Below are 9,264 nucleotides of genomic sequence, written 5' to 3'. Positions count from 1 at the left end.
CAGAGCTATTTGTGCATTAGAAAGAAAATAACACCTCCTGTAACTCCAGAAATCAATCTTTGGAAACAAAGATTTCCTTTAACTCTTGTCTTATTTGTGTTTCCTGTGCCAACCTCATTCTTCATGACAGTTTCCATCATATCTATTTTTTTTGGTCCGGGACTTCATAAACTGGAACTAGAAACTACAGAAGAGTTAGTGGTTATAGCTAACTTTCTAAAAAGATTTATTTGAAAAAAACAGTCTCACAGGTTGGCATCTCCAATTAAAGAGTTATCTGCCCAGCTTCCACTGAGTTGTGTTTCAAACGTCAGTACTAAATGTTACTTTTCATTCCTCTAAGTATTGATTCTGACCTGGCTGTAAAACCTGAATACTGGGAAGTGTGGATATTCAATTACCTGATGTTTTATCAATTAATAAGCATTCATTAAATTCCTTCTGTGTGTTATATACTGCACTAAGCACTGGACTACAAAATAAGGCAAAATATAGAGCTTACAGTATAATGGAAGAGGCAACAGGCAAAGAAAAAAACACCCAAAGCTTTGGAGGCAGAAGTTTTGTTGGAATGACAAGGTCAGAAGTCAGATTTTAAAGAGTTAAAAAGAGATGAGAAGATAGTGGACATTCCTATTATAGCCTGATTTTTCTACAAGTTTAGCTACAAATAGAGGAAGAGATGTATAGCAATAGTTAGCAGGGATGGGAGGATCAAGTGAAGAATTTTTCAGGATGAGGAGATACTAGAAAATGTGAAGGTAGTTGGGTATGAGCTTAAAAGTAATACAGTGGAGATGATAGAGGGGGCATTCTTTCAGAGGAGACAGGATGGAATGAGATCACTTAAATAGGTAGAGGGCAAGGAATAAGGCTACTTCATCATGTGTGACAGGAGTGAAGGAATAGATAACAGCAGAAGTCATTTCAGTGATAGGAAATGAGGAAGAAGAAATGGACTATTTTTTTGTAAAATATGATACAAGTATCTCAGAAGAAAGAGTGGAGGAAGGGAAAGGCACAGGAAGTTTGAGGATTGATAAAAAGATTTGGAAGAGCTGCTGTGGAGAGAGAGATAATGAGTTGATAAGAGAAGTAAATTGTCTAGAAGCAGTAGGGGATTAATTGAGGTTGTGTAGCATAAGTTTGTATTGGAAACTGTCAGAACTATTGTGTGACTTTCTCCACCTTCATTGAGAAGGAGGTGCATAAGAATGAAGGTAGTAAATAGTGGAGGTGATCCAGGGCTGCAGCTTGGCAGGGCACAGTCAGTAATATGAATATGGATGAAGGGAAAGTACAGTGTAGATTTGAATTGGTTCACCAAGGTAACAGAATGGGGAAAGGATGAGAGAGTAAGTAGTATAAATGGAAATGGACTGGGAGAGAATTGAGGAATCAGGGGATTGGAGGTCATTGTGCAGATGAAAAGTTGAGTTCCATAGGGACTCCAGAGGGAAAGTTGAAAAGCCAATGTTATAATGAGGTTATTTGAGAATTCTTGAAAACGGAGGTGAAACATTTATGAGTGATAGCAAGATCAAGATTATGTCCATCCAAATAAAATGAACAGGCAGTTTTCAGATGAATAAATGAAAGCTATCTATAGCCACATGAAAAATATGCTCCAAATCACTGTTAACTAGAGAAATGCAAATTAAAATACCTATCTGATTGGTTACCATGAAAAAAAGGAAAATGATAAATGTTGGGGATGTGGGGAAACAGGAACACTAATTCATTATTGGTGGAGTTGTGAACTTTTCTAATCATTCTGGAGAGCAATTTGGAACTATGCTCAAAGGGCTATAAAATTGTGCATAGCCATTGATCCAATAATACCACTACTAGGCCTGTATCCCAAACAGATCATAAAAAAGAGAAAAGACCCACATGTACAAAAATGTTTGTAGCTGCTCTTTTTGTGGTGGCTAAGAACTGGAAATTGAGGAGATACCCATCAATTGGGGAATGACTGAACAAGTTGTGGTGTATGAATGTAACGGAATAGTGTTGTTCTATAAGAAATGATGAGCAGGCAGATATCAGAAAAACCTGGAAAGACTTACATGGTCTGATGTTGAAAGAAGTGAGTAGAAAGACCATTGTGCACAGTAACAGCAATATTGTGTGATGATCAACAATCATAGGCTTAACTCTTCTCAGGAATGCAATGATCTAAGACAATTCCAAAGGACACATTATGAAAAATGCTATCCCCATCCAAAGAAAGAACTATTGAGTCTGAATGATGATCATTGCATACTATTTTTATTTTTTTTTCCTTCTCATGTTTTTTCCATTTAGTTCTTATTCTTCTTTCACTAGAGGACTAATGAGGAAATATGTTTAATATGATTGTAAATGTATATCCTATATCAGATTGCTTTCTTGGGAAGGTATAAAGCAAGGACCCTAGCATACCCAGGATTGCCTGCTAGCACAGATTCTTTGATCTGTTGTTAAAGGAAAAATAGCTTTTAAAGGGCTCATCAATCTTACTTTAATTAAACATATGTATCATTCACTTAATTCATGGGAAAGTTCAGCACCCTGAATGTAGAGAAAATATAAGCAGAGAAAATACAAGCAGATAAATTACAAGCAGAGAAATTACAAGCAGAGAAATTAGCACAGATCAACAGATAGGGCTCCTGTCTGAACAGAGTAATACATACATAGTCACCAGAGAAATAGCACAAACATGTATGTGTATATATGTGTGTGTATGTGTATATATATGTATATGTAAATACATATACTCACATACACACAGACACAGCCAAACATATATCTGCATACATACATATATGTATATGTGTATACATATACTTTATGTGTGTATGTATATTATACTTATACACATATACATATATAAACAAACAAACATATAGATATACATACATGTGTGTATATATACACACAAACATATATGTGTGTATATGTATATGTATATATACATGCAAACATTTATTTGTATAAATGTATATGTGTGTGTATGTGTGTGTGTGTGTGTGTGTGTGTGTGTGTGTGTATTCCCTCTAACTAACCTAATACTGAGAAAGGTCTCGTGAGTTGTAGATATCATCTTTCCATGTAGGAATGTAAAAAGTTTAAATTTAATAAGTCCCTTATTATTTCCCTTTCTAGTTTATCTTTTCATGATTCTCTTGAGTCTTGTATTTGAAAGTAAAATTTTCTATTTAGTTCTGGTCTTTTCATCAATAATGCTTAAAAGTCCTCCATTTCACTGAATATCATTTTTCCTCCTCAAGGATTATACTCAGTTTTGCTGGGTTGTTGATTCTTGGTTTTAATCCTAGCTCCTTTGACTTCCAGAATATGATAGTCCAAGCCCCTGATCCCTTAAAGAAGAAGCTGCTAAATTTTGCATTGTTCTGATTGTGTTTTCACAGCACTTGAATTTTTTTCTTTCTTGCTGCTTACAATATTTTCTCCTTGACCTGGGAACACTGGAATTCAGCTACAATATTTTGAGTAGTTTTCATTTTGGGATCTCTTTCAGGTGGCGATCCATGGATTCTTTCAATTTCTATTTTACCTTCTGTTTCTAGAATATCAGGGCAGTTATCCTAGATAATTTCTTGAAAGATTATATCCAGGTTCTTTTTTTTTATCATGGCTTTCATGTAGTCCAATAATTTTTAAATTATCCCTCCCACATATATTTTCCAGGTCAGGTATTTTCCCAATGAGATATTTTACATTGTCTCCTATCTGTTTTCGTTCTTTTAGTTCTCTTTTATAATTTCTTGATTTCTCATAGAGTCACTAGCTTCCATTTGCTTCATTCAAATTTTTAAGGAATTATATTCTTTTGAACCTCCTTTTTTCCATTTGGCCGATTTTGCTTTTTAAGGCCTTCTTCTCCTCATTGTCTTTTTCACCTCTTTTGCCATTTGAGTTAGTCTATTTTTAAGGTGTTATTGCCTTCAGCATTTTTTTGGTTCTTCTTCACAAGGTGCTGACTTGTTTTTCATAATTTTCTCGCATCACTCTCATTTCTCTTCCCAATTTTAACTCTACTTCTCTTACTTGATTTTCAAAATCCTTTTTGAGCTCTTCCATGACCTGCAACCAATTTGTATTTTTCTTGGAGGCTTTGGTTAAAGGAGCTATGACTTTTTTTTCTTCTGGTTGTGTGTTTTGAACTTTTGTCCCCAAAGTAAGATTCTATAGTATGAGCTTTTTATGCTATTTGCCCATTTTCCCAGGCAATTATTTGACTTCTTAACTCTTTGTAAAGGTAAGAGTCTGCTTCCAGTGTAAAAGGTGTACTGCCTCAATCTTCAGGGATTTTGTTCAGCTCTTTTCAGAGACACTTCTAGGTATCTGTAAATTTTTAGTTCTTCCAAGGTGGTGTGACCAAAGAAGTGTTTACTCCTCTCCTGGCCTGTTCTCTAATGTGTGAGTGACCACAAGCACTCTTTTCTGCCTTGGAACTGTGAGGAGGATTCCCTCTCCACCATGGCCAAAAGCTCTGCCATGTTAGCACTCCTCTTAGCCCAGAACCACCACCCAGGACTGCAATCCAGATTTAAGCAAGGGCAACCCAAGAGAAACTTTCATCAGAGTCAGCAAACAGATCTCTGAAAACCCCTATGATCAGCCACTCAATCTCCACACTGTCTGTGGGCCTATAACTGTGGAAGCTGCTACAGCTGCTGCCCTGGGGCTTCTCTCTCACTCATGTCCAACAGAAGTTTCCTACTGACATTCTAAGTTGTCTTCATCAATTGTTGGTTGAGAAGCCTGGAAATCACCACAACTGCCAGTTATTCAGTCCCCTGAGGCCTGCTCTAGGTTTGCTGGTGGGCTGGTCAGCGTCAACATGGCCAGCATTGGACTGTGCTAATCTCCCAGCCCCATGCAATAGACATTTTCTATCTACCTTCCCAGTTGTTGTGGGCTTGAAATTTCTTTTGCTGTCATTTTGTGGGTTCTGCTGCTCTAGAATTTGTTTAGAGTCTTTTTTTACTGGTATTTGGAGGGGTTTGGGGAAGAACTGAAGCTACTCCCTGCTTTTACTCTACCATCTTGGCTCCACCCCCCCAAAAGACTTAATATTAAGAGGAAGGGGAAAAAAGAAAAAGGTAGGCAGGCAGGCAGGCAGGCAGGCAGGAAGGAAGGAAGGAATGAAAGAAGGAAGAGAGGATATAAAAAAGATGTCACTATTAATTACATTGCACAACAGAGAATCTTCCTATAATTTTTTATTTGGAATATTATAATTTTGGTGTTTGTACCTTATAAATTGAGGAATAAAATTAATTAAAATAATTAAACATGCTAATATGCTCTTCAAGTTGTCTTTATTTTTTAAAGTACATTTGTCAAGCTAGCCCCCAGATCCCTCCAAACACCTGCAAAAATGGCTCTGAACAAATTCTAGAGCTACAGAATCCACAAAAATAGCAGAGGGAAGCAGGGCTGCAGCCCAGGAAAACCTGGATGGTCACTGGGAAAGGTCTATCGCATGGAGCTGGGAGCAGAGCAGAGCCCAGCGTGGGTGCGCCAGGGCCAACCAGATAGGGAACAAGGCAGAAAAGGGTGTTGCACCCTCAACCAGTGAGATGTGGCAGTTGCCAGAATTCTCAACCCACACACACCAAAGGAAACAGAGAAGGTTAATGGAAAGACTACTGGAAAGGAGTGAAAAGAATTAGTGGTCTGCCCTACCCCTGGGGGCACAGAAGTGGTACAGCTCTGGGGCTGCTTTCAGAGCACCAGCAGTGGTTGCTTCTGGCCCCAGGCCCACCTGGTGGGAGGAATTAAGTAGCAGATCAGAGCAAGAGTGCAGAGCCTGCTTGCTTCTGGGTCGCAATCTGGGTTAGCAGTTCTGGGGGGAGGAGGAGTGCTTTTACACAGCAGAGTTTGCTGTGTAAAGGTAGCTCTGAAAACAGTAGCACTTGGCCCCTAAAGCTTGAGACAAAGTACTCTCTACTCTACAAGCAGTCATACACTGACATAAAGCTCAAGGGTCAAGTTGTTGGCAGGGACCATGGCCAGGTAGTGAAAAAGGATACAGACTCAGATTCAGAAGAGCAAAACATACAGCCAGAAGAAGTCAGCAAAGTCAAAGAGCCTACATCAAAAGCCTCCAAGAAAAATATGAATTGGGCTCAGGCCATGGAAGAACTCAAAAAGGATTTGGAAAAGCAAGTAAGAGAAGGAGAAGAAAAATTGGGAAGAGAAATGAGAGTGATGCAAGAGTATCATGAAAAACAAGTCAATGACTTGCTAAAGGAGACCCCCCAAAAATACTGAAGAAAATAACACCTTAAAAATAGACTAACTCAAATGGCCAAAAAGCCAATGAGGAGAAGAATGCCATGAAAGGCAGAATTAGCCAAATGGAAAAAGAGGTCCAAAAGACCACTGAAGAAAATACTACCTTAAAAATTAGATTGGAGCAAGTGGAACACAGTGAATTTATGAGAAATCAAGATACTATAAAACAGAACCAAAGCAATGAAAAAATGGGAGACGTTGTGAAATATCTCATTGGAAAAAACCACTGACCTGAAAAACAAATCCAGGAGAGATAATTTAAAAATTATTGGACTACCTGAAAGCCATGATCAAAAAAAGAGTCTAGATGTCATCTTTCAAAAAATTATCAAGGAGAACTTCTCTGATATTCTAGAGCCAGAGGGTAAAATAGAAACTGAAAGAATCCACCAATTGCCTTTTGAAAATGATTCCAAAAAGAAAACTCTTAGGAATATTGTAGCCAAATTCCAGAGTTCCTAGGTCAAGAAGAAAATATTGCAAGCAGCCAGAAAGTAACAATTTGAGTATTGTGGAAACATAATCAGGATAATACAAGATCTAGCAGCTTCTACATTAAGGGGTGGAAGGGCTTGGAATATGATATTCCAGAAGTCAAAGGAGTTAGGATTAAAACCAAGAATCACCTACCCAGCAGAACTGAGAGCAATGCTCCAAGAAAAATATGGATTTTCAATAAGATAGAGGACTTTCAAGCTTTCTCAGTGAAAAGACAAGAACTGAATAGAAAATTTGACTCTCAAACACAAGAATCAAGAGAAGCATGAACAGGTAAAGAAGACAGAGAAATCATAAGGGACTTACTAAAGTGGAACTGTTTGGTTTACATTCCTACATGGAAATATGATAGGTGTAATTTATGAGACCTTTCTTAATATTAGGGTAGTTGAAGGGAATATACATATATATATATATATATGGACAGGGGACATAGGGTGAGTTGATTATGAAGGGATGATATCTAAAAAAATAATAAAATCAAATTAAAGGATGAGAGAGGAATATATTGAGAAAGGGAGAAAGGGAGAGATAGAATGGGGTAAATTATCTCACAGAAGTGTCAAGAAAAAGTAGTTCATTGGAAGGGAAGAGTGGGAAAGTGAAGGCGAATAAGTGAATCTTGCTCTCATTGGATTTGACATGAGAAGAAAATAACATACACACTCAATTAGGCATCTTACTCCACAGGAAAGTAGGGAGAAGGGGATAAAAAAGGGGTGATGATAGAAGGGAGGGCAGATAGGGGGAAGAAGCAATCAAAAGCAAACACTTTTGGACAGGTCAAGGGAGAAACTTGAATAAAGGGTAATAGAATAGGAAGGAGCAAAATATAGTTAGTCTTTCACAACATAAGTGTTGTGGAAGGGTTCTGCATAATGATACACATGTGGCCTACATTGAATTGCTTGTCTTCTTAGGGAAGGCGGGTGGAGAGCGAAGAGGGGAGAGAATTTGGAAATCAAAGTTTTAAAAGCAGATGTTAAAAAATTAGTTTTTGCATGCAACTGGGAAATAAGATATACAGGCAATGTAGCATAGAAATCTATCTTGCCCTACAAGAAAGTAAGGGAAAAGGGGATCAGGGGGAGGAGGAGTGTGGAGACAGAAGGAAGGGCTGACTGGTGAATGGGGCAATCAGAATACATGCCATCTTGGAGTAGGGGGGAGGGTAGAAGTGGGGAGAAAATTTGTAACTCAAAATCTAGTGGAAATCCATGCTGAAAACTAAAAAAAAATAATAAATAGTAAAGTATGTGAAAGCTGAAAAAAATAAAGTACATTTTCATCCTTAGATATAAAACATTAAGTATTGAGAGATGCACTCATAGCAAATAATAATAATAATAATAATAACCACAACACTACTACTACAAATATTACTACTAATAATAATAATATAATTCAACTTATCCAATAGCCATGACTACTGCCTTTAAACTACTTATGGAGCAGTCAAGAAAGGAAGACAGCAAACACAGTCATCATATGTAGGGACTAGAAATAGGGAATGGGTAGATAAATAATCAGCGTGCTGAAGATAATTATCTAATTCCCAAGGCTTCAGGCAAATAAAACAATGAAATGTGTTCTAAATAAAGGATGATCACATTATTGGTTTAAAACTCCAAAGGACTAATATCTAGGATTTTTTTCTCTGAATCAAATGAAACTAAAGAGCTAATGTTCTCTTCTACCTTGTCACAAGATTGCCATCAGCAATTTGACAGACCAGAAAATGCCCTTTTTAATATCCCTATGAAAAGAAACTTCAGTAATTTATATGACTCAATTTCAAGTTGTATTATATACCTGCTTGAGGGTTGACTGAGATGGTTATAATTTGTTTAAGTTGTCACTGCCCATTATATCCATTAACAGAAAATGTTGACAATATCAACCTTGGAAAGAATCTCAAGACTTCACTAGGGAAAGATAGGATTATATGGTTTTTAATATAATATTTCTCCTATTTTTCACATTAGCTGATAGGGAATGTAAAAGTCCTGTTCAATGAAAGTGTCATTAAAAAGATGATTTGACAGAAAGGCATAAAAATACTGAGGAAAAATAAATGAAATCCATTCTTATTCAGATTTTCTTAATAACAGAAATATGAAACAATCTTTGGGTCTTCTACTAGGGTAAAAAATAATGGACAAAATGAAATTGAGGTTGCCTTAAGAAATGAAGAGACTGAATTTTGATCCTTATCATCTAAAAGCATGAATAAAGTGAATTCTTATTGGTAGTTTCTATATTTATCTTGTTTAGAATACAGAGGAAATAGGAAATATTTAAAATCCAAAGAAATAAGTTCTAAACAAAAGAAAATCATATTTTTACATTGCTATTTCTTCACCTTAATTGTTGTGGGGATTTGCATTTCTTTTTATGAATAGGATGAAACTATAGATTTTATTCTTATCCCTCCTTGGCAAGAAGGTCTTCAAT

Source organism: Trichosurus vulpecula, chromosome 4, assembly GCF_011100635.1.
Source record: "Trichosurus vulpecula isolate mTriVul1 chromosome 4, mTriVul1.pri, whole genome shotgun sequence".
Taxonomy (NCBI): Eukaryota; Metazoa; Chordata; class Mammalia; order Diprotodontia; family Phalangeridae; genus Trichosurus; species Trichosurus vulpecula.
Note: the sequence above shows the minus strand (reverse complement) of the source record.